Raw genomic sequence first — 26,751 nt, 5'->3', positions numbered from 1 at the left:
TTACAGAGAAGGGGATGGATGCAAAAAGGTTACAGAGGAAGGAAATGGCAAGATTTTGCAATGGATTGAATATATTTTCTGAGAAAGAGAGAGAAAAATACAGAGATACAGAGAGAGACAGAGACAGAGATGGAGAAAGAGACAGAGAGGCAGAAACAGAGACAGAGACGGACACAAAGACACAGAGAGACAGATATTGATTGTGAACTTGGATAACTGGAAACATAGTACAGTACTCTAACAAGGAATTTTAGAGAGGGATAGGTGTTAGGGGAAAGGAAAGCAATTCATTATGAACATATTGTGTTTGAAGTACTTCTAGGACATCCTATTTGAAATTTCCAATAGGCAGTGGTTGACAAGGTAATGGAGCTCAGGAGAGAGACTAGAATTGGATATACAGATCTGGGAGCCATCATTATAGAGATTATAATCAAATGTATGGAAGCTGATAAGATGACCAAAGGAAAGAGTTGCAATCCACCATCATAAGGCCTTTGTCTTCTTTTAGATGGGCCCATCACATAGAGGTAGATAGAGGTAAAACTCACATAGGAGTGGATTAATCTTGCTCAAAAAGTTGTGGGCTAGGGCAATTTGCAGGGGACTTAAAATCATTTATATTCAGTGTGATGCAGCTTCAAAGCAGAAGTCTCTATGGCTGCTAAGGTTTCTTTAACAACTTCCAAGAGGATAAAACAAGTCAGATTAGATATTTTTCTGGAAATTGTCATTTAGAGTCTACAGTATATACAGAAAGTCTACTTCCATACACCCTCTCTCAAGGATAAAACCTTTGCTCTACAACCAACTTTCTTTGTAGGAGCAGATGTGGAATGTGTATATACATATGTATATACATTCAGTATGGATAATAACCATAACTGATTTTACTACTAAAAAAAAGACAACAAAGTAAAATGAAGGGATGATGATAAAACAAAGTGATACAATTGTTTGGTTCTATCAGAAATTTTCTCTTTCTATAATCTATTTTGTTAAAACAATGACAGAAATATGCTTTGTCATGGCAAAAGTTACTCAGAACAAGCCTTTTTGTCTTACTCTGCTTCCCAGTCTTGAAATGCAAATGGAGATGATTAAATACAAAGATCCCATCCACCAATTTAAAACCTTACTTACTGCTATCACCAAAGTGCTTCAGATTCTCAACTGATTCATGAAAGTAGGAAACAGCAAAATTTTGCAATGGACCAAATATATTTTCTGAGACAGAGACAAAGAGAGATATAGAAATACACAAAGAGAAATAGAGAAACAGCAAGAGAAAGAGAGAGACATCTCTCTCATATTATCATCATAATACCATATCAGACATCATATACGCATTTGATCTACAATATTCTAGAATGCAGTCTGAATTAAATTAAAATATAATTGGGGGTTGTTTTAAACAAATTACAAGAAAATAAAAATAATATTACATTTAAAAACAGCCAATATGCATCACACAGGGATTCTGCAAAATTTCCTGCAAGATTTCCTATCTGAATGTATCTATTCCTATCTGAGTTTGGTAGCAAAGGGTTATATCACTGAGGCCAGGATACGAAGTCTAATATCTACATGATTACAATTCAGTGATCAAAATTTGTCTGATCCAGAGACATGTAGAAAATAAAAAAAATTACTTGTTCTTGAATATCCCAAGGAGAGAGTTCAAGTCTGATGGAAACAGCTCATTAAGCAGCTTTGATAAGATTGGAGAGGGAAGAGATAAAACAATAAATGAGAATTTGTGTGCTTGGGACAAGTTCACACTTGAAAAGAAGAGAAATTAGGTAATCAATAGACAGAAGCAAATGAATTTAATAGCTTAGTGTTTGATAATCCATAGATCCCAGATATTGAGGCAAGACAAAACCTCGTTATTTGACAAAAACTGCTGAAAAAACTGGAAAGAAGTCTTGCAGAACCTAGAATGGACTAATATTCTCACACCAAAGCTCAAATTGGGCATATGATGTAAACATAAGCATGGATAAAATTACCTGTCAGATCTAAGGGTAAGCAGGATAAGTTTACTTATGAAAAATTTAAACACTTTTGTTAGAAGAAAAACAAAACTTGGGGAGGAAATTTTGTAGGCAAGTTCTTCTGAAGTTCTCATTTCTCAAATATATGAAGAATTGAGTCACATTTATAAAAATAAAAGTCATTCCCCAACTGATAAATAATTAAAGATATAACCAAACTATTTTCTGAGGAAGAAATCATGAGTACCAATAGTCATATAAAAAAAAATTCCACACCAATAATAATTACAAATTACAAATTAAAACAACTCTAAACTATCATCTCAGATTAGCTTAAGCAGATAGAAAAGGAAAATGTCTAGAGGGGATATTGGAAAATAGGTAACACTAATGGAGGGGAGTTATGAACTACTCTAGCCATTCTGGAAAACAACTGAGAACTCTGTCCAGATGGCTATAAAAAATGACCCAGCAATACAGCTATTAGGCCTAAATAGTCGTTTAACTTTTTCAAGGAGATTAAAGAAAAAGGAAAAGAACTAATACATTAAAAAAATTTGTAGATTTTTTTTTGGTGATAAAGAATTTTAAACTGATGGGATACCCATTAATTAAGGAATGTCAGAATAAGTTATTATTTATGAATGGGATGAAATACCATACCACTATAAAAAGTGACAATGGGAATCATTTCAGAAAAACAATAATAAACTAGCATTTTAATTTGTTTCAAAAACACAAACTTTTGCATTTGTTATATTAAAGGGATATCTTTTATATTTAAAAAAGAGAAAAGAAAAACCTGAGAAAACTTATATGAACTGACAGAAAAAGAAGTGAATAGAATTAAGAGAAAAATCTACATAGTAAGAGCTATATTAGTATTTAGCAACTCTAATACAATGAACTACCAAAAGACTCTCGATGCTATCCATCTCTGAGATAGAGAATCAATGAACTCAAGAGTACAATTGAAGCATATTTGTTTCTTTATTTTTCTTGCTTTTAAAAAAATTGGCTAATGTAAAAATAAGTTTTGCATGATATATTATAATCAACATCATATTTCTTGACTTCTCAATGGATCTGGGGCATACAGGAAGGCAGTGAATTTGAAATTGAAAGTAAAAACATTAGTAAAAAAAAGTAAAAACTAGAGGAAACACAGAAAATAATTCAATTGTATAGAGAGTGGGATGTAACTTTTCCATAAGACAGTCTAGCTCTTGTGTGAATAGGGGTGGAGGCTTGAGTGTAAGAAATGGTCACCACAAGGATAGCCCCCACAAGGGATGGAAAGAAGTAGCTCAGGAGTGGCAGCATGGACTAACAGTAGAAATAGAAGTCAAGGCCTGAAGACAAAAGTTAATGCAAGGAGGGAGTATGTCCTCTGGGAAGAAAGTGAACATTTTAGATTGTCAACACTATAGGGTTATAGTCCTACAGTTCTAATGGTAAAAGATATTATTTAAATGGAACAAGGAAAATAGTAAAGGTTAATAGAGAATCCTGATGGAATCAGACCTTCCCATTTCTACCACTAATGACAAAAAATTGAATATATGCCTTTTGATATCAGCTTCCCTATCAAGAAGACCAAAAATTTAAAAACAAAAAACCTTTTCAAGTAGTCTTTTTTGCACTTTTTCCCTAAACAGATGAGAAGCAGGAAGAAGTTATCATAGACTACCAAGAGTTGTAAATGGACAAAAGTCCATAATTGGGAAACAAGCAGAGATTTGTTTCAAACAAGCCAGTTAAAAAGTCTTCAGGAAATGGACTTCTGAAGTAGTAGAAGTGAGGAGGTCATTGTGAAGCATGGTGTTAAAAGGAGATTATGACTACTGGGAAGATTGTTGCAGTCTTTTTCTCTGTCCAAGGACATTAAGTATTCTGTACAGCACATTTGCTGTAAATCACTTCCCAATCAGGCACACTGTTGAAGGTGTCTAAAAGTCTATTTTTTTTTTGGTTATGATGATAAAACCCAAAATCTGGTCAAACTCAAAAGGTATTATCTTCCTGAAAGATATTAACTTTCTCCAATCTGATAAATGCACAATAGTAATGAGATTGGTTAAGCAATTCACCCACAGACTGCATTATTTTCTGTGAAGATCCACCTGTTAGCATGATAAAACAATTAAACTTAATCCTGTCACCAACCACTTAGAAGATTAGAAATTTTTCTTTTCATGTGTATGTGTGTATTTCATTTAGTCACTGAAACCAAGACTTATAGACAAAAGAGAGGGCCATATCTTGAAAACTGCTCTGGGTTGCCTTCTACCATTGTGACCCAATTCAACAGCTAAAGAAATTTTTAACTTTTAAAAAGCTGGGGTAAACTGAGATCTACTGAGGATAATGGTTGTTGGAGGTAGTGGTGGACTTTTTGTTTGTTTTTGTATGGGAGATGAAGAGGTAAGCAGATGTTGTTTTGTTTTGTGCTTCTCTTCTTATAGACATTTCTCTTCCTTTGGTTTCCAAACAACAACAAAGACAATCATAAACTTCTCAATGTAAGAATTGAAGGACTTAAGTTAAATTCCAGTTTAGACACACAGAACAACTCATAATAGTACACTATGTTTTTTATACTTAAAATTACTTAACGCAGGAGGGGTCTTTCCCATTGCTTCAAGAACCCAAATCTTTCCAATGAAAAGTTCTATAAATAATCTAGGTGATAACCTATTCCATACTAGCAACTTTCTGATAGAAAAAATTTGCTTCAATTATTTTAGCTTGATAAGATCAATATTCCCTTTCTTCTCACCACAACACAAAGGCTTCTTTCAGAATCTCATAGGCCTCAGTTTCCCTCGATGCAGCCTTCTAGTCATCTAAAGAAAAAAGATCACAGCCACACAAAGTTTAGACCTTTCAGACTTTGTGGATACCTAAATCACCATACATTATGGCAGTCAACAGATTAGAATTATTTCCATAAGGAGACAAAGGACATTGAGTCTGCAAATGCCAAAGATAAATACCTCTGCATCCTTGTTGCACATCCTTGCTGTATTAGGACTAAGCTAAAACCCCTTTTGTAAAATGTTCAATGATTTTTGAGTGTCTCATTTCCTGCTAAAATTGAACCTAAGAGAGTGCTAGCATTAGAGCTGGTGTCCAACAATTGTTTTTCTTCATTTCCAAGGCTTATACCTAAATCTTCTAGTATGATTTTCATTATGAGCCAATAAGTTTTTAATTTTATACTCTATACATTTCTTGCAAAATTATGGTTTGAAGTCACTCACTCTGCCCTATAGTTTTCAGACAACTACAAGCCTTCTGGAAAAAATACAGTAAATCATCCATAATACCCAAATTTCAGTATTCACCATCTTTGCTTCTTTTAGAGTTTTCAAAAATGAAAAGTTACAAACAATGACATGGATAAACCTTTGGTTAATTTGATTAGAAAAAAGAAGAAAACCAAATTACCAGCATCAAAAATGAAAAAAGTAAATTCATCACCAATGAAGGAGAAATTAAAGCATTAATTAGGAGCTATTTTGCCTAACTGCATGCCAATAAATCTGTCAATCAAAGTGAAATGGATGGATATTTGCAAAAATATGAACTTCCCAAATCAACAGAAGAGGAAATAAAATACTTAACCCCTCTTAGAAAAATAAATTGAACAAGCCATCCAAAGATGGCCAAAGAACAAGCCAAGTAATTCCCTTCCCCTCCCCCCCCACAAAAAAAAAAATCTCCAAGGTCAAATGGAAGTACATGTGAATTCTACCAAATATTTAAAGAACAATTAATTTCAATACTATATAAATTATTTGGAAAAATAGATGACGAAGGAATCCTACCCAAATCATGTCATGACACAAGTATGATGTCATCTAAAACAGAGGGAAAAAATTCACAACCCAATTTCCCTAGTGAATATTGATGCAAAAATTGTAAATAAAATATGAACAAAGAGTACAGCAATTTATCACCAGGATAAGAATGTAGGGTTGGTACAATATTAGGAAAACTATCAGCATAACTGACCATATCAATAACCAAACTAATAGAAATTATACAACTATCTCAATAAATGCAAAAAAAAAGGATTTTAACTAAATATAACAAACATTCCCAATAAGAACACTAAAGAGCACAGGAATAAATGTAGTTTTCCTTAAAATGATAAGAAATATTCATCTAAAACCATTTGCAAGAATTGCAATGGGGAAAAGCAGGAAATATTCCCAGTAAGATCAGGGGTGAAACAAGGATGCCCTTTATTATCACCATTATTCAATATTGTACTTGAAATGTTAGCTTTAGCAATTAAGAGAAAAAAAATTGAAGGAATTATAATAGGCATTGAGGAAATAAAATTATCACTCTTTGCAGATGATATGATGGTATACTTAGAGAATTTTAGAGAATCAACTAAAAAACTACTTGAAATATTTAAAAATGTTAGCAAAAGGTTCAGGATATAAAACCTACATAAATCATCGACATTTCTATATATTACTAACAAAGCTCAGCAACAAGAGAAAGAAAAAAATTCTAGTTAAAGTAATCGTAGATAATATAGAATATTTGGGACTCTACCTGCCAAAACAAACCCAGAAACTATGTAAACAAAATTACAAAATACTTTTCACACAAGTAATTGAAAATTAAGATCCAAATAATTGGAAAAATATCAATTGCTCATAGGTAAAACAAAATAATAATATAAAAATGATGGTTCTCCTTAAATTGATCTATTTTTTCAGTGCCATACCAATTAAACTTCCAAGAGATTATTTGATAGAGCTAGAATAAATAATAACATGAACTGAGACTGAATGAAGTGAGTAGTACCAGGAAAATATTGTACATAATAAGAGTGAAATAATGCAATGATGAATTATGACTTATCTCTTCCTAGCAATACAACGATCCAAAACAAGTCCATAAGATTCATGGAAAATGTTAGGCACATCCAGAGAAAGGACTATGCAGTCTGAATGAAGATCAAAATTTGACATTTTCATTTTTGAGCGTTTTTTTTTCTTTCTACTAGTTTTCCCCTTTTGTTCTGATTTGTCTTCCACAGCATGACTAATGTGGAAATATGTTTAATATGATTGTACATATATAATCTGTATCAGATTGTTTCCATCCTGGGGAAGGGCAAAGGGATGAAGGGAAGGAAAAAAATGAAAATCAAAATTTTATAAAAGTAAATGTCAAAAAAATTAATATTAAGAAAAATTAAAATAAATCCACATAAATAATTGTCACTATAATAAGAGTGACAATTATTTATGTGATTTATTTTAATTCTGCCTACCCGTGAGCAATTGATATTTTTTTCAGTTGTTTAGATTTGATTTAGTGTTTTGTAATTGTGTTAATATAGTTCCTAGGTTTGTCTTGGCAGGTAGAATCCAAATATTTTATATTTTATTTTAAATGGAATTTCTCATTATCGGGCATTGGTGGTAATATATAGAAAGGCAAATTATTAGCTCTTACAGTGAAGGGAGAAATGGGCATGTAATAGTAAGCAATCCTTGAACATTGAAGTGGTTCAAAGAGGGGAAAACATTATATATGTGTTTGTATATATGTTATATACACACACTCATCTGGACACAGAAAATTATCTTACCTGACAGGGAAATTAGATTGCCAAAAAAAAGGGAAAAAAAAAGAAAGACAAAGGAATAATGAAAGAGGATGGATTAAGGGAAGAAAAGGTCAGAAGCAAAATAGACTGTTAAGAAGAGTCAGTATAAAAAGAGAGCAAAACAGAAGAAAATAGAATGGAGGGAAAACTGTTAATGTAAACAAGATGAGCTCACCCATAAAGCAGAAGAATAAATTCGATACTAGAATCCAACAATATATTGATTATGAGACAATCTTGAAACAGAAAGACCAAAAGAGTTGAAATAAGGGGCTGGAACAGAAATTGTTATGCTTCAGCTGAATTTTTAAAAAGGCAGAGGTAGCATACAAAACAAGAGCAAAAACAGACATAGTTAAAATAGACAATTAAGGAAAACTATATTTTGTTAAAAGATACTATAGACAATAAAGTAATATCAACAACTCTTTACAGTAAGTTTCTTTGAAGCTCTTTACAGTGAGCTTCTTTTGAAGCTCAAATATAGAAGGAACTGAGTTATATTTTAAAAGCTATTCCCCAATTGACAAGTGGTCAAACCATGTAACAGATAGTTTTCAGAAGATTTTTTTTTTTTTTTTATAAACTATGTTCATATAAAAAAGCTCTTATGGGCAACTAGGGAGTGCAGTGGATAGAGCACCACTCTGAAGTCAGGAAGACCTAAGTTCAAATTTGACTCAGACACTTAACACTGCCTATCTGTGTGACCCTGGGCAAGTCACTTAACCCCAATTGCCCCAGGGGGAAAAAGGCTCTTAAATCAACATTGATTAGAGAAATACAAATTAAAACAACTTCGAGGTACTACCTCACATCTTTCAGAAATGGCAAATACTGGAAGGGATGAGGGAAAAGAAACATATTAATGTACAGCTGGTGGAATTGTGAAATCCAACAATGCTAAAGAACTCTTTGAAACTATGTTCAAAGGGCTACAAAAATATACATAACCTTTGACCCAGTAATATTATTATCAGTTCAGTGTCCCAAAAAGAGAAAAGAAAAAAGAAAAGGACTAATATGTATAAAAATATTTATAGCAGTAGTTTTGTGATGGCAAAGAATTGGAAATTGAGGGGATATCCATCAATTGGTGACAGGATGAACAAGTTACAGCATATGACTGTTATGGATTATCATTATGCTGCAGGTAAGAAATAGTAAGGGGGCTGGTTTCAGAAAAACATGTGAAAATGTTTGTGAACTGATGCAAAGTGAAGTGAGCAAAACCAGGAGATCATTATGCATTGTAACAGCAAAACTGCACACTGATCAACTATGAAAGCTATTCTTATAAATACAATGATCAAAGACAATTATGGACAAAATGCCATCCATTGGATAGACCACTGGCCCTGAAGTCAGGAAGATCTTAATTCAAATCCAGGCTCAGACACTTAACACTTCTTATCTGTGTGACCCTGATCACTTAACCCCAGTTGCTTCAGCAAAAAAAAAAAAAAAAAAAAAAAAAAAAAAAAAAAAAAGCCATCCACCTCCAGAGAGAGCTGATGAACTGGGAGCAAATTAAAGTAGAATTTTCTTGCTTTTTCTTGAAATATGAATACATGTTTTGCATGATCTCACATGTATAATTATTATATTGCTTGCTTTCTCAGTGAGTAAGAAAAGGAAGGGAGGGAATTTGGTACTCAAAAAAACAACAACAACAACAAAACCTGAGATTGCCAAAAATAAATAAATAAGAAATTTAAAATAAAAGAATAATAATGCCAAAAAGAAAATTATATAGGAAGACTAGTCTTGGCATATTACTTGTGGACAAAAGAACCATTTAAAGCCTTCTATAAGTAGGGTTTTACTTATCTTTTCAGTCATATTTCCTATAACTCCTGCAAAATACTCTGTCCTAATCAAAATGATTCTAGAATGGGAAGGCACTTCAGGTATTCTGTTATTCAATTCCCTCATTTGGCAATGAAGGAAACTAAGGCTGAGGGAAGCTAAATGAATCACCCAAGATCACAAAGCTACCTTTTGTAAATGTAAATTTACAAAAATGTAAAGTAACCATTACAAATTCCATCTCTATCCAAAATATGATATAAAGAGTGAATACATCCCTATCAATATCATCTGGAGGATGAGTTTTAAAGTGATAATTTCTTTCTTCCATACATGCTAAGGTGATAGTAGTACTACTGATTCGACCATAATTGGTATATTATATCAAAGGGGAAGGGGGAGGAGGAGGAGGAGGAGGAGGAAGAAGAGGAGGAGGGGAGAGAGAGAAAGAGAGAGAGAGAGAGAAGGTGGGAGGAGAGAGGGAGGGAGGGAAGGAGGAAGAGAAATAGAAGGAGAAGGAGGGAAGGAGAAAAGGGAGAGAAGGAAGGAGGGAAAAGAGAAGCACAAGGATAGGGAGAGGGAAGGACAGAAAAGGAAAAGGAGAGGGAGGGAGAAAGAAAGAAGGAAAAGGGAGAACAAAAGAGAAGGAGAGGGAGAATGACAGAGAGGAGGAGGAAGGGGAAGAGGGAGAAGGAGAAGGAGAGGAATAGGGAGAAGGAGAAAAAGAAGGAAAAGGAAGAGGGAGAAGTGAGACAGAGAGAGGAGGGATAGGAGAGAGAAGAGAAAGAGAGAGGAAAGAAGATGGGAGATGGGAGAAGGGAGACAGAGAGGAAAAAGGGAGAGGGGAGAGGGAAAGGGAAGAGGTAAAGGGAGAGAGAAGGAAAATAAATGCAAACTTTTCCTGGTGAGTTTGAGCTGGACATTTGCCACAAAGAAATAGCTTTGTGGAAAGCTGCCAATATTTATTAATAAAATCAACATCAGTTTGACAAAATACTCTCAAATGGGCCAACATAAAGAGAAGCATCTCTTATAAGAAATACAACAGCTCTGATGACTCAGGTTCAGCTTAAGAATCAAGGGAAAGAGGTCAAGAGAAAGGCTAATCTTCACCTCAAAGAAACTTCAACCTAAAACTTTTAGTTATCAGTGGTCTTCTGGAAAAGGTAAAGGTCCTGAATCAGGAGAACCTATAGAACAAGCAGGAAATGACAGAAAGCTTATACTGATGAAGGTGATGGGAATAGATAGGATGGAGAGCTCAAGATAAGGACTGAAGTGGGGAAAAATAGAATTGGGAGAAGAATTGCCCAGAGATGGTGTCAAAGATCAAGAATGAAATATTCAGGGCATTTTTTGGAAAGAGTATATGCTGCAGCAACATTATAATATGTTATTACTGCTGAAATATGGTACTTAGGAGATATACACACCATCTGCATTTAGCCAGCACTGTTCATTCCACAATTCCAAGAACATAAAACTTGTATGTACTTCAAACAAAAGAGAGTGGAGAGTAGATGGCTAATCTGAGAAATGTACAACTCTATAAAATATAGAAATAAAGACAGTCCCTACAATCAGCATTTAGGAGTTAAAGGCTTTTCCTTGAAAATGAAAATGATCTCCTGTAAGAATAGCTGTGTCATCCCCTCCCCACCTCAAAAGTGCTAAAAGAAAATAGTTCCATGCCATTTAATCTGGAGACCATAGTACCTGGATAAGAAATAAGAGGGAAGAAAAGAGAGTTGTAACTAGAACAGATTGACAATGGCTTTGCCAAAGGGCCCTGAAATTTAGAAAGTTCTAACAACAATTTCCTCAGAGACATACTTTTCTCCTAATGCCATGGTCCTATTTTAGGTGAGTTCCTCACCCTCTAGCCACCCAAGGCTCTTCCCACCCCTTCACTTGCTCTCTGGTCTCTCCCATAGCAAGAAAACTAATTCAGTGAATTGTAGGAAAACTAGACCCAGCCATCTCCCCCTTTATAAAGGTAAATAAATCCTCAACCTCTAAAGACAGCCACTTAGCTATAAGGTGTTAAAATTTCAGTTCAGCTGGCCCAGTACCTTTTGAAGGCAGATGTAACAAATATGATATGAAGAGTGAATACACTCCTATAAAACTCATCTTACTTATTTGTCAGAGAAAATACTAAGTCAGAGAAAAAAGAGAAACACGGTATGAAAATAGTGGATCATAAATTCAGAGCTGGAGGGGATCTCAGAGGTTATATAGTTCAATCTCTTATATTAAAGATGAGAAAACTGGGGCCCAAAATGGTTAGTAACTTGCCCAAAGTCACACATTTAAGTGGCAGGAGCAAATCATTCCAAGAAGAAGACTTAAAGACAAGTGTTCTTTTCACTATACAATGCTGAAAATATTGGTGTGGTTTTACAATGACCCACACCTGCAATATTGGAAGATTGGTTCCCAAATATTACAAATCCTGGTGACCCTCCAGTCAACTGGAAAACAGAGATATTTCTTTCCTAAATCGTGCTTCCCCAAATCCCCAAAGAGTACAAGGTCTCTGCACTATGAGGTCCTAGAGAGAACAGCTGTACCATAAGAAGACTGAAGTGAAAGGGTAAGCCCATGATTGACTTTTCAGAACAAGGGATGAAAAAGGCAGAAATCACTGGCTGTCAAATAGCTGCCAAAGAAATAAAAAGATGCCACTTTCTCAAAGACAGCTGGGAGTTTCTCTGCCCTAACCTTGATAATACCATACATACAGCTTCTCATTCTCTGCAAGCACCAGAAGAGGAAGAATTCTTGACTGAATATTCACAATTTCATTGGGGTTCTAACCTAGTGAGAGAATCAGAGTGCTGAAGACATTGTGTTCCATCATCCTTCACTATGGTGAACCTACTGAGAGAGAAGGGCACCACCCACAAGTACCCCAAACTTTGTTTCCCTTTTAAGAGAAAAAAGTCAAGGAGCAGTTGGCAGTGAATGAGTGCATGGGGGAATCTCAAGAGAGATTAATATACAGCACTGCATTCTTCTCATGTTTAAAAGTGCCAGGCAAATACAATATTTTACAAAGGCCCATTTCATATTTCAAATTTATTTGATTCTGTCAAAGAAGTCATGTTCATTTCAACACTCCTTCCATTCTGTTTCTTCCCTCCTCCTCTATGGGTGTATATATATATATATACACATACATATATATATATATATATATATATATATACATGCATGCATACATATACACGCAAAACCACACACATACATACCTGTCTTTCAAGGTGACACCTTAAAAACTTGGGAATGTATTCATTAGATCTTTCCAGCTCCTCTTCATATAATGAGATCTGCAGCACTCTCACACCATCTGCCACTCACTCAGTCCAATTTTAAAGGAAGAAGTGACAGTTTTCCTTTGATCTGCCCAAAAGATCCTCCTTCAGCATCAAGTGAGGGGAATTCATAATTCTGACCAAGTGTGGACCCATGACTCTTAGCTAGCCCTAATAGAGCCACATAAAATACAAATCAGTAACAGCCATGGCTCTGGGGACATAAATCCCATCTTGCTCTATGGGGTTCACAGTTTCTTTTCAGTTGCCCTTGTTCTCAAGGTGAAAGATGGAAAGTAGTACTAGCTAGACCTCTCTTTCACCTTGTACATCATTGTGACTATGTATGTATTTGCAAATAGAAGAAAAAGAAGGGAATAAGCATTTATATAGTGCCTAACCTGTACCAATCATTATGTTAAGCACATTATAAATATCAGGAATAACCATGAGAGGTAGGTGTTGCTATTATCCCCATTTTACAGTTGAAGAAACTAAGACAGAGATTAAATTACTTATCCAGAGTTGCACAGCTAACTGAAACTAGATTTTAATTAAGGTTTTCTTGACTCCAGGTCCAGAACTCTATCCATTGTTGCATTCCACTACCTAAAGAGAGACAACTAAATAGCATAGTGGATAGGACAATATTTACATAAATAAGTAAATGAAAAAATAAACAAAAAACTTTTACATTAGGAGAGAAAATAGTAACAGTGGTGGGAGAGATGGAATTAGGAAAATAGGAAAGAGTCTCTACAGAATCCTTCAAAGGAGCCAGAAATTCCAAGATGTGAGGAGGGTTAGGATACATTTGTGCAAATGTATCAAGCCAGGATACGGAATGGTGTATATAATCTGCAACAATTTTCCAGGGATCTTTTATATTTTTTCTGAGATATGATTCTGTAACTTGGGATACTTTGCCTACATACGGCATGTGATTATGTTGGCTTTAAATTATAGTTTCCATTTAATCCCTACTCATAAATCCTAGTAACCTTTACCAAACCTATTCATATAGCATAGCATTTGCTATATATTTACTAAGTTCCAATGGCAGCAAAGGACCTTAACCTTTGTTGTGTCATAGTCAGCCCCCTCTCAGAAAAATGTTTTACAAGCATAAAATAAAAACCACAGAATGGCAAAGGAAACCCATTCTATTGAAATACAGTTATCAAAAAAAATTTTTTTAAATAAGCTCATGCCCTAAGTTAAGAACCCCTGCCATATATGGTAAGTGTAATCATGTTGCTATTTCTTGGTAAAGGTTTATTGCAAAACTATATCTTCAGGAATAGGCTTTATAAAATGTCATCAGCTACAATAGGATGCTTTCCTTCAAAAGGTCTCAAAAACACTGAAATACCATCCTTTACAATAAGTAATAATAATTGCCTTAAAATTTCTAAAATACTTTCTTCACAACCATCAGCGACTGCACTGACTTCCTGTTGCCTCTCGAATTAGTGATGTCAAGGAGATTAAGTGTTTTCCCTTTGATAAGAGAAATAGTAAATGTCTAAGGTGAGAGTCTTCTGACTCCAAGTCTAGGAATTTCTACATTATTCCAAGATGTCTTTCAATAGAAAAACTGAGGCAGAGAGATAGAAGTCCTGTGTCAGGTAACCAGATAGTTTCCAGGGGCTTGAGCTACAGCTACTTCCTTTATGCCTCAAAGTAAGGAAAGAGCAGGTAACTCCATAGGCCACAAAGCATATTTTTAATGTCCCTCCCAATCTCGTGAAGTGGAAGATAAAAGAAACCGAACCTCCTAAATCCCCATTCTTGGCTCTAATAACTGGAAATGCTTCCAAAAAATCTCAAACCTACTTTCCTAATGCTTCTTCACCATCAGAAAAAAGAAATTATGATTACCTGAAAGGGAAATATAACCTGAAAGGAGGTATAATCTACCTAGTCCCTTATAGGTTCCAAAGCTGCATGACAGGCGTTCTTAACTCAGGCTCCAGGAACTTAAAAAAAAAAATCAAATCACTGAGTTTTCTTTGTTGCCCTATGTGTTTTCTGTATGTAAAAACATGTTTTTTTGGGGAAAGCTATTTCAGAAGCTTTGTCAGATTGTCATTCGGGTCCAAATCACAACAAAGATTAAAATCCCCTGCACCTTTCTGAATTTTGTGAATATATAGCATGTGCTATATTATATGAATAAGTTTGTTAAAGGTCACTAGGATCTATCAGTAGGGATTAAATGAAAACTGTAATTTAAAGCCAATATAATTGCCTGCCATATGTTGCCTTAGTTTCCAGGGCTGTAAAATCTGCATATACCAGATGTTAAAACTAGCTGGTAATATGGAAGATACCAATAGACTATAATGAGGCCACTGTGAAGACAACAGTGGAGGTAGGGAAGGGAATGGAGCACAAGCCAGAAAATTGTAGTTCTCCAACTTTGGCTGAAGTGAAAAGAAAGTATCTAGAAATACCTGAGAAGAGAGAACTTCATTACAAAGTTGTCAGCTTCCAAACAACAAATCTTGTTGCTGCTACTGCTCTTAGTGGTTCCTTCCTCTTCCTTCCTTCCTCCTTTCCTCTCCCACCATTTTTTTTATTCCCTTCAACAACAACAAAAAGTTTTGTAGTGGAGATAGCAGAATATTTCATTGGACTTTAAAAGTGTTCTATGAAATACCTCAAAAGATTGATCATCAAAGTAAGTAAGTTTAGAATACAGGGGTGAAGAGGTAAAACCTGGACTAGATAATTAGAGAGCTGAGAAAGATAATTAGTCTTAGAGAGCTAGATAAGGAGAGACTGTCAATACCACAAGCCCATGGCAATTTTCCCTAAAGTGCAACATTATTTCTTACAGTTATGCCAATGTGGTAAGTACTCATCTGCCTCAGTTGATTACCTGTAGAATCAGATACGGCCTCACTTTTCCAAAAAGATTATTACTGCCTACAAAATCTTCACTCACATTCTTCCTTTTTCTTTATTTTCAAATCTCTCTCTCTCTCTCTCTCTCTCTCTCTCTCTCTCTCTCTCTCTCTCTCTCTCTCTCTCTCTCTCTCTCTCTCTTTCTCTCTCTCTCTCTCATCTCCTTCCATCCTCCCTTCAATATTCCCTATATTTCTTCTGGGGGCAGAGCCAAGATAGCAGAGATGACACATGTTTCTGTCTGTCCTTCTCTACAGCCCTCACAATAATTATGAAATCCAGCCTCTGAATTAGCTCTGGACCAGCAAAACTCACAAATATTGGAAGTGCAACAAACTATCAGCAGAAGATAATTTTGAAGATCAACCAAAAAGGTCTGTTTCAATTGGAAACAGGAGGGAGACACCCAGTACAAGCAGTTGAGTACAAATGCCAGGGAAGACAGTGCAGAGTCCCAGGGCAGTGCAGATTCCATGTGGCAAAGAATTTATCAAAGGAAACAGACCAGAAAATCTGAAATGGGAGGGAGGCAGGCTAACACAAACAGGTAACCACAAATGCCAGTACAGACAGAGCAGAGTCCCAGGGAGTTGCTGACCCTTCCAGCATTGCAGACTTCACGTCCTTTGTGTGGCAGAGAATCTATGGGGAGGAAGCTCCAGGAATGTACAATAATGTTGGCCATTCTGCCCTGTTTGCAAGCCAGTAGATCAGCAGAGAAGTTGTAAAACATCCAACACAAACACAAAAGGTAAATAGTGAACCCCAAAATGCCAAAATCTCAAGGAATGCAATCACACCCACCCAGCACCAGGAGTGAATCAGTACTGAACCAGCACAGCTCTGCCCCTTGGAAAACCTCCCCTTCCCTAAAGGCAAACCTTAATTTAAAAAAAAAATTAATAAAAAAGTATGGTGAAAGAGAAGAACAGATTTCAAACTCAGAGGAGACTAAAGGCACTTTGTCCCCAGATGAAGCCCCTAAAGGTGATATAATCTGGTCCCCATCACATAAGGCCCTCTTAGAAAAGATTAAAAAGGATCTTTAAAAAGAGTTAGGAGAAAAGTGGGGAAAGGAAATGAAAAATTTGTGTAAGAGGGTTTGGAAAAGGTAACACAGAAACTATCTGAAGAAAATTCACTACAAAATAAACTTAGTGAAATGGAAAAAGCATATAACTCATTAAAAAGATAAATTTGATAAAATGGAAAAAGAAAGCAACTCCCAGAAAAACAGAATTTGTGGAACAAAAAAGAAAATAACTCCTTAAAAACAGAATTTGTGAAATAGAAAACAATTCCATAGAACAAAACAACTCACTTAAAATTTTAATTGGATAAATACAAAAAAGAAGTAAAAAAAAAAAAAGTAAATGAAGAAAATAACACAGTAAAATTCAGAACTGAACAAATGGAAATGAATGACTCAATAAGACAACAAGAATCAGTCAAGCAAAACCAAAAAAAAAAAAAAAAGAAAAAAGAAAAAAGAGAAAAGAATGTAAAATACCTAATTGGGAAAACAACTAACCTGGAAATTAGATGTAGGAGAAACAATCTAAGAATTATTGGACTCACTGAAATACATGATGAAAAAAAGAGGCTGGACACTATCTTTCAAGAAATCATCAAAGAGAACTGCCTGGATATCATAGAAACAGAAGGCAAAATGACCATTGAAAGAATTCATTGAATGCCTCCTGAAAGAGACCCCAAATTAAAACCTCCCAAAGAATAGTGTGGCTAAATTTGAGAACTATTGAACCAAGTTAAAAATATTACAAGCAGCCAGAAAGAAACAATTCAAATACCAAGGAGCCACAATAAGGATTACTCAGGACCTAGCAGCTTCCACTTTAAAGGATCGAAGGGCCTGGAATCTGATATTCCAAAAGGTTAAGGATCTTGGAATTCAACCAAAAATCAATTACCCTGCTAAACTGAGGATTTTCTTTCAGGAAAGAAGGTAGTCATTCAATGAAACTGGTGAATTCCATTTTTTTAAATAAAAAGACCAGAACTACACAAAAAAATTGACTTCCAAATATAAAACTGAAGAGAAGCATAAAAAAGGTAAAAAAGAAAAAAAAAAAACCTCTTGAGAACTGTATTTCTGTTATGGATATACATTGAAAACACATGTATAATCTGATTTTACGGTTATAAAAAAGAAACTCGAGTTTGAAAGGGGATTGTAATAGAAAAAAAAAGGGGGAAAATGGAGGTAAAATGAGGGAAATTACATCTCAGGAAGAGGCAAAGAAAACATATTATAATTGAGGGAAAGGAAGAAGGGTGAAAAATATTGTGTGAATCTTACTCTAATCAGATTTGGCCCAAAGAAATATTAGATATATTTGGTTTCACCCAGAAATATCTCTCATCTTATACAAAAGTGGAAAGAGAAAGGGCCAAAAGAAAGGGGTAGGCTAAATAGAAGGGGAAAGAGAAATAGTAGGGGAAAGGTATAAAAAAGGAGGAGGGTTTCTAAAGGGGGAAAACTGCTTGAGGCAAGTAGAGCTCATAGGTAAAATACTGGGGAGGAGAGAAAGGGGAAGGGGAAAGGGAAAGTAAAGTATAATTTTGGATTAATAAGATGGCAGGAAATACAGAATTAGTAGTTTTAACTGTAAATGTGAATGGGGTAAACTCTCCCATACATAAGCAAATAGCAGACTGGATTAAAAGCTAGAGTCCTACAGTATGTTGTTTACAAGAAACACATTTAAAGCAAAGTGATATATACAGAGTAAAGGTAAAAGGCTGGTGCAGAATCTATCATGCTACAGTTGAAGTCAAAAAAGCAAGAGTAGCCATGCTGATCTTAGATCAAGCAAAAACAAAAATTGATCTAATTAAAAGAGATAAGGAAAGAAATCTTATCTTGCTAAATGGCACTGTAGATAATGAAGCAATATCAATATTAAGCATATATGCACCAAGTGGTGTAAGCATCTAAATTCCTAAAGGAGAAGTTAAGAGAGTTGCAAGAAGAAAAAGACAGTAAAACTATAATAAGTGGGAGATCTCAATCTTGCTCTCTCAGACTTAGATAAATCAAACCACAAAATAATTAAGAAAGAAGTTAAAGAGGTAAATAGAATATTAGAAAAACTAAATATGATAGTTCTTTGGAGAAAATTGAATGTATACAGAAAGGAATACACTTTCTTCTCAGCAGTTCATGAAACCTATTCAAAAATTGACCATATATTAGGACATAAAGACCTCAAAATCAAATGCAGAAAGGTAGAAATAGTAAATAAATTTTTTTTCAGATCACAATGCAATAAAAATTACATTCAATAAAGGGATAGGGAAAAAAAGACCAAAAAGAAATTTGAAACTAAATAATCTCATCCTAAAGAATGAATGGGTCAAACAGCAAATCATAGGCACAATCAATAATTTCATCCAAGAGAATGACAATAATGAAACAACATACCAAAATTTGTGGAATGCAGCCAAAGTGGTAATAAGGGGAAATTTTATATTTCTAGAGGCTTACTTGCAAAAAATAGAGAAAGAGAAGATCAATAAACTGGGCTTGCAACTAAAAAAGCTAGAAAAAGAACAAATTAACCCCTCCCCCAATCAAATACCAAACTTGAAATTCTAAAAATAAAAGGACAGATCAATAAAATTGAAACTAAAAAAACTATTGAATTAATAAATAAAACTAAGAGTTGGTTTTATAAAAAAAAACAAAATAGATAAATCTTTAGTTAATTTGATTAGAAAAAGGAAAGAAGAAAATCAAATTGTTAGTCTCAAAAATGAAAATGGAAAACCAATGAAGAGGAAACTAGAGCAATTATCAGGAGTTATTTTGCCCAACTTTATGCCAATAAATTTGACAACCTACGTGAAATCAAGAATACCTACAAAAATATAGATTGTCCAGATTAACAGAAGAGGAAATAAATTACTTAAATAGTCCCATTTTAGAAAAAAGAAATAAAACAAACTATCAGTCAACTCCTTAAAAAAAAAAATCCCCAGGACCAGAGGGATTTACTTGTGAATTCTACCAAACATTTAAAGAACAATGAACTCCAATCCTATATAAACTATTTGAAAAAATAGGGAATGAAGGATTCCTACCAAATTCCTTTTACAACACAGACATGATACTGATACCTAAATCAGATTGGACAAAAACAGAGAAAGAAAATTATAGACCAATCTCCCTAATGAATATTGATGCAAAAAAATCTTAAACAAAATAATAGCAAAGAGATTACAGATAATCATCCCCCAAATAATACACCATGACCAAGTAGAATTTATATCAGGAATGCAGGGTTGGTTCAATATTAGGAAAATTATTAGCATAATTTACTATATCAACAACCAAATAAACAAAAACCATATGATTATTTCAATAGATGCAGAAAAAGCATTTGATAAAACCCAATACCCAATCCTATTAAAAGACTAGAGAATACAGGAATAAATGGATTTTTCCTTAAAGTAGTCAGTAGCATCTATTTAAAACCATCAGCAAGCTTCATATGTAATGGGGATAAACTAGTAAGTTCCCCAGTAAGATCAGGGTAAAACAAGGTTGCCCACTATCACCATTGCTATTCAATAATGTATTAGAAATGCTAACCTTAGCAATAAGAGAAGAAAAAGAGATTAAAGGGATTAGATTAGATAATGAGGAAACCAAATTGTCACTCTTTGCAAATGATATGATGGAATACTTAGAGAACCCCAGAGAATCAACTAAAAAGCTATTAGAAATAATCTATAACTTTAGCAAAGTTGCAGGATACAAAATAAATCCACATAAACCATCAACATTCTTATACATCACTAATAACATCCAACAGCAAGAAATACAAAGAGAAATTCCATTTAAAATAACTGTTGATAATATAAAATATTTGGCAATTTATTTGCCAAGAGAAAGTCAGGAACTATATAAACAAAACTACAAAACACTTTCCACACAAATAAAGTCAGATCTAAACAACTGGAAAGATATCAAGTGCTCATGAATAGGTAGAGCAAATATAATAAAGACAATAATACTCTCTAAACTAATCTATTTATTTAGCATTATACTAATCAAACTTCTAAGAAACTATTTTAATATACTAGAAAAAATAACAAAATTCATCTGGAAGAACAAAAGGTCAAAGGAATTAATGAAGAGAAAAACAAATGAAGGTGGCCTAGCTACCAAATGAAGGTTTCATACCTAAAACTATATTATAAAGCAGCAGTCATTAAAACCATTTGGTACTGGCTAAGAAATAGACTAGTTGATCAGTGGAATAGATTAAGTTCAACAGAACAAAATAGCTAATGAGTATAACAACTTAGTATTTGACAAACCAAAAGGCCCCACCTTGGGGATAAGAATTCACTATTTGACAAAAACTGTTGGGAAAATTAGAAACTAGTATGGTAGAAAGTAGGCATAGACCCACACCTAAAACCATACACCAAGATAAGGTTGAAATAGATTAATGATCTAGACATAAAGAATGATACTATAAACAAATTAGAAGAACATAGTATAGTTTACTTCTCAGATTTGTGGAGGAGGAAGAAATTTGTGACCAAAGAAGAACTAGAGATCATTACTGATCATAAAATAAATAATTTTGATTATATTAAGTTAAAAAGTTTTTGTACAAACAAAACTAATGCAGACAAGATTAGAAAGGAAACAATAAACTGGGAAAATATTTTTATATCCAAAGGATCTGATAAAGGTCTCATTTCTAAAACATATAGAGAATTGATTCAAATTTATGATAGTTCAAGCCATTCTCCAATTGATAAATAGTCAAAGGATATGAACAGACAATTTTTAGATAAAGAGATTAAAACTATTTGTAGCCACATGAAAGGGTACTCCAAATCACTATTGATCAAGGAAATACAAATTAAGACAACTCTGAGATACCACTACACATCTTTCAGATTGGCTAAGTTAACAGGAAAAGATAATAACGAATGCTGGAGGGGATGTGGGAAAACTGGGACACTGATACATTGTGGATGGAATTGTGAATACATCCAGCCATTCTAGAGAGCAATTTGGAATTATACTCAAAAAGTTATCCAACTGTGCATACCCTTTGATCTAGCAGTGCTTCTATCCCAAAGCTTATATTTATGGCAGCCCTCTTTGTAGGGCAAGAAACTGGAACCTGAGTGGATGCCCATCAATTAGAGAATGGCTGAATAAATTATGGTATATGAATGCTATGGAATACTATTGTTCTATAAGAAATGACCAGCAGGATTATTTCAGAGAGGTTTGGGGAGACCTACATGAACTGATGCAATGTGAAATGAGCAGAACCAGGAGATCATTATACACAACAACAACAAGACTATATGATGATCAATTCTGATGGACGTGGCTCTCTTCAACATTGAGATGATTCAAACCAGTTCCACTTGTGCAGTGATGAAGAGAACCATCTACACCCAGAGAAAAAACTATGGGAACAGAGTGTGGAACACAACATAGCATTCTCACTTTCTCTGTTGTTATTTGCTTCCATTTTTTCTCAGTTTTTCTTTTTCTTCCTTCTTGATCTGATTTTTGTTGCACAAGAAGATAACTGTATAAATATGTATACACATATTGGATCTAATATGTATTTCAACGTATTTAAAATGTATAAGACTACCTGCCAGATAGGGGAGGGGTTGGGGGCAGAAGAGGAAAATTTTCAACAAAAGGTTATGCAAGGGTCAATATTGGAAAAATTACCCATGCATATGCTTTATAAATAAAAAGCTTTAATTAAAAAAAAAACATTCTCTATACTTTTTCTTTCTTTTAAAAATTTATTTTAGAAGAGATGATTCCAGGAAGATAATACAGTAAATCAGAAAATTCCAAGCTCTTCAGATCTCTCCCACAAAAAAGATAAAATAGTACCTCAGGGCTAGCTGGGTTGAAAAATATCCTCAGTTCCAGCTACAGGAATTTGCATCTCTGTGACTGTATGGAGTCCAGAATCTAAGAAAGAAAATTGAGTGAAATTCTGCTGACAAGTCTCTACCCCAGGCTCAGTTATGCTGCCAACATAGGCCCTGAGCCAATGGAAAGCAAGACATGCATCGTTAGTGCTGAAGTTGTGAGGCAAAGTTCTTGGATTTGGGCTCCAGGCCAAAGGGGAGAACTGAAGGAAGACCTGAGGCCAAAGGCACCATCTCCTATACCTCAGGACTTTAACAAATTGCTCTATTTTTTTAAAGGAGGAGGCAAAGGGGAAAGAACCCAACCACAGAAAGTTACTTTAGGAAGAGAGAAGACCAGGGCTCATCTTCATAGGAAGATACTAGAATAAAAAAAAAGCCTCTGTTACCCCAAAGAATAACATTAAATGGTTACCTGCCCCCCAAAAGAAAAATTTTAAACTTAAAAAAAAAGACTTTAAAAACCAGATGAGATCAACTGAGAAAGACTAAGTAAAAAATAAGAACAATCTAAGAAAAATAAAGTTATGAAAAGAAAGTCAACCACCTAGAAAAGGAAGAACTCTAGAATCTTAGGGAAGAAATGACTTCTTGAAAACCAAAAATGGAAAAAGTAATGCCAGCAAAGTTATAAGACCAAAAAATAATAAAACAAACATTGAAGAATGAAAAAATAGGAAAGAATGTGAGATATCTCATAAGAACAACAAGTAGTATGGAGTATGGATCAAGAAATATATACTGTCTGAAAACTATGATTTTAAAAAAAAGGATCTTGATACAAGAACAATTAAAGAAAACTGTGCTGAAGTGTTAGAATAAGAAGGGAAAGTAAAAATAGAAAAACTCTACCAGTCACCACATGAAATAGATCCTATGAACAACACCTTCAGGAACATCATAGCCAAATTGCAAAATTTTCAGTTCAAGGAGAAAATTTTACAAGCAACAAGGGAAAAAAAAACAATTCAAATATGGTGGAGCCACAGTTAGAATCACACAAGATCTAGCAGCAGCTACATTAAAAGATCATAGGCCTTGGAACACTATCTAGAGAAGAACAAAAGAACTGGGGTTCAAAAATAAACTCAACAAAATAAAGCATTCAATAAATTTCCAGATTTAGGGGATTTTGTTGCAAAAAGATCTGAACTTAATACAAAATTTGACATATAAGATCCAAGAGAAATATGAGGTAAACATCAAAGACTAATTACAAGGTACTCAATAAGGAAAAACTGTTTATGCCTTATACATATAAATACAAATCATGTCTAAGACTGATAGTTCTGGAATCCTACTTGCATAATGAATGAGTTAAAGAGGAAATAATACCTATATAGAAGGGTATACAAGTAATCTAAATTCATAAAGAAATAAGACAGGGAGACAGAATAGTAGGGTGTGTAGATTAACAGTAATGGGATAAAAGGGGAGGGAAGGGGGAGGAGGGGGAAAAGGATAAGGGAGAGATTCTAGGACAGGTATAGGTTAAGTAATAGCAAGGTAAAGTAGTGGGTAGAAATACAGGAGAAGAGTCAGCAGAGATAGGAAATAAAAGATATGTATAAACATAAATAATAATGATCAGGAATAAAATTTATTATAAGAAACAGGAGTACAGATCATTATCTAAGACAAAGTTAAATCTAAAATAGATTTAATCAAAAGAGAAAAATAAGGAAATTACACTATTATGTCAGCCATACTAATCAATACTACTTTAGGCTAAAACAGCTGTCCAATATAAGGTTGAACTCTTGATATGGTGTAGGAAATGAGTTGGTGATTTAGAAAAACATGGAAAGACTTGGACTAAAGAAGTATAATATTATCCACATGGATTTCAGATAAACAGAGGACAAATAAATTCGGCCTTACATAAATGTATAAGTGTGTGTGTGTGTGTGTGTGTGTGTGAATATAGATATCTATGTATATATATATGTGTGTATATGTGTCTGTGTGTATGTAAACCTTCTTGTAGAAGGGGGAGGTGAAATGAAAAGAATAAAGTAAAAAGTGCATAGTGTTATGCCACAGTTCCCTTTTAGTGTCCTGACCCAGTTTCTCCATTGTCCTATTTAGTTACTCTGCCTCAGGTTATGACATTTCCCTCTTAATGTTTGATGAGATAAAGGTTTTATATCTTTAGGTTATAATCATTCCTTCTTAATGTTTGACAGAATAAAGGTTTTAGAAATCATTAGACTATCAGTAACCTCTCCAGTATTTCCCTCCATTGTGTCATCCTACTATTTCTAGTAGCTCTGCCACCATATTGTATTACTGATGCATTTGATCACCAGACCAGAAGGTGGCACTCCTGACATTGGCGGTACTGAATGATTGAGTGATATCTACTTCTAGTGTCTATTCCTTCAAAAAGTGTGAAAAGATCACAGTAGAAATTAATTAATATTGCCTCCCCCCATTAGGTTATCCCCATCCATGTACCTCTCCCATTATATCATTGTTCTTGTTATCCTATAAAAATCTGGCTGTCCTGATATTTGGGGCTGGATTCTTTGAGATGATAGTCTCGTTCAGCTCTGGGACCAACCATGGATCCATTTGGTCCCAGTATATCTCTCCATTTAATAAACTATTAAATTGGTCTCTAATCTCTGTCTTGCTCAGTTTCTCTGGCATCACAATAGCAGAAAACAAAAGAAAGCCTACAAGGAATCAAAGATAAGATATACAGCTCTGAACACAACATGTAATATTTATTATATAGGCTTTCTTAAAATGAAAATTTATAATTTCACATCTCCTGTACACATGGCAACGTTTTTTTTTCTTTTTCTATTTTCTATTTAAAAAAATATGATAAGAAAAAAACATTTTATTTTTAATTTATGGAATAAAGCAAGCATTTCCACAACATAGATTAATAAAAAAAGGATGCCTGCAATCTAACGTGCACAAATCTAACATGCACAACTTGTTACCCCTTTTAAATATAGTAAGTCATCATCTAGATTTTTTTTTTATTCCTCCCCCCAAGATATCCATCATAAATCATCCCAGGAACTAAAACTGTAGTGTACAAGTACAAACAAAGAACAGCTAGGTAAACAGAGTACTCAACCTGGAATCTGGAAGACCTATTTCAAATCTGGTCTCACATTCTTACTGGCTGTGTGACTCTTAAGTAACATGGTTACCTAACTTCTGATTGCTCTATTTCCTCATCTGCAAAATGGAGATGATAATAGCACCTAACTCCCAGCGTTGTTGTGAGGATCAAATCATACACTTGTAAAGTACTTGGCACAGTAGAAATACTACAAAAACATTCGTTTTGATCATGATGATGATGATGATGATGACGATGATGATCAGGGTTCCAGTGGCTTCCATTATAGTAGGTGTCCTCTTCTTCCTCAATCCATATTCCTAGACAACATTATCTCCCTTTGCCAAGAAAAGTTTCTAGTTCCCACTTTGTCACCCTCATTGGGAAACCTCCTGTTTAGCAACTCTCCCCCCCCCAAAACTCATACTAACACTAGAAGATGCATCTCACTAGAAGATATTCCCATCACAATAAAATTTGAGGCAGGTGTCAGGAATTAATATTACCAATCTCTATAATCTTTCCTTTGTCTAATGTGGAATAATGAGAAGAATCTAACTTTTCCCCTCAAGTTATTAACTAGGTCTATGATTTCACTGATAAAATGCATTTCATGCCCATTTGAATAGTATCTGCTCTAAAACATATATTCAAAGTTGCTGAGGGAAGCAAAAGGTAAAACAACTTTCTTATTGTCTCATATACTGATAGGGGTTTAATAGCTCATACCAGCGAGAACTACATCTAGGAAATCAGTAAATCCTACAAATCAAGGCTTGATTTATTGTTTTGCTTGCTGTCTAGACTTAAGAAAATGATAGAGAAAGTGTTGATAATATAAATTAAACTTACATATTTTGTGAATACTTTTTCTTTCAATCAGTTGTTAAATATGTGCCAGCACATTCCTACATACAGTCTGGGGGAGAAGGAAAAGTTCAGTAATGGATTTTAATAGATAATGGCCATGGAATAGACTTTAATGCCATGAATTTTGCAAATTCTGTAGTTGACCAAAAGGTTTCCCTACTGTCTTTCTTACTG

General features: G+C 34.3%; 1 protein-coding gene across 8 annotated transcripts in view; it reads right to left on the bottom strand.

Annotated features, from left to right (window-relative positions):
• The window catches only part of RBFOX3 (RNA binding fox-1 homolog 3), a 974,608-nt gene that overhangs the window by 751,023 nt on the left and 196,834 nt on the right, over window positions 1-26,751 (bottom strand). Inside the window, exon 2 of one of the 8 annotated variants that reach the window (XM_051995457.1) lies at window positions 22,585-22,665. The exons of the other annotated variants lie outside the window; for them this stretch is intronic. The gene's annotated coding sequence lies outside the window, so the exon portion shown is untranslated. The remainder of the gene's footprint in view (window positions 1-22,584; window positions 22,666-26,751) is intronic. 8 annotated transcript variants of the gene reach the window in all.

This window comes from Antechinus flavipes, chromosome 4 (assembly GCF_016432865.1).
Source record: "Antechinus flavipes isolate AdamAnt ecotype Samford, QLD, Australia chromosome 4, AdamAnt_v2, whole genome shotgun sequence".
Taxonomy (NCBI): domain Eukaryota; kingdom Metazoa; phylum Chordata; class Mammalia; order Dasyuromorphia; family Dasyuridae; genus Antechinus; species Antechinus flavipes.
Note: the sequence above shows the minus strand (reverse complement) of the source record. Positions and strands in the feature narration are given on the sequence as shown.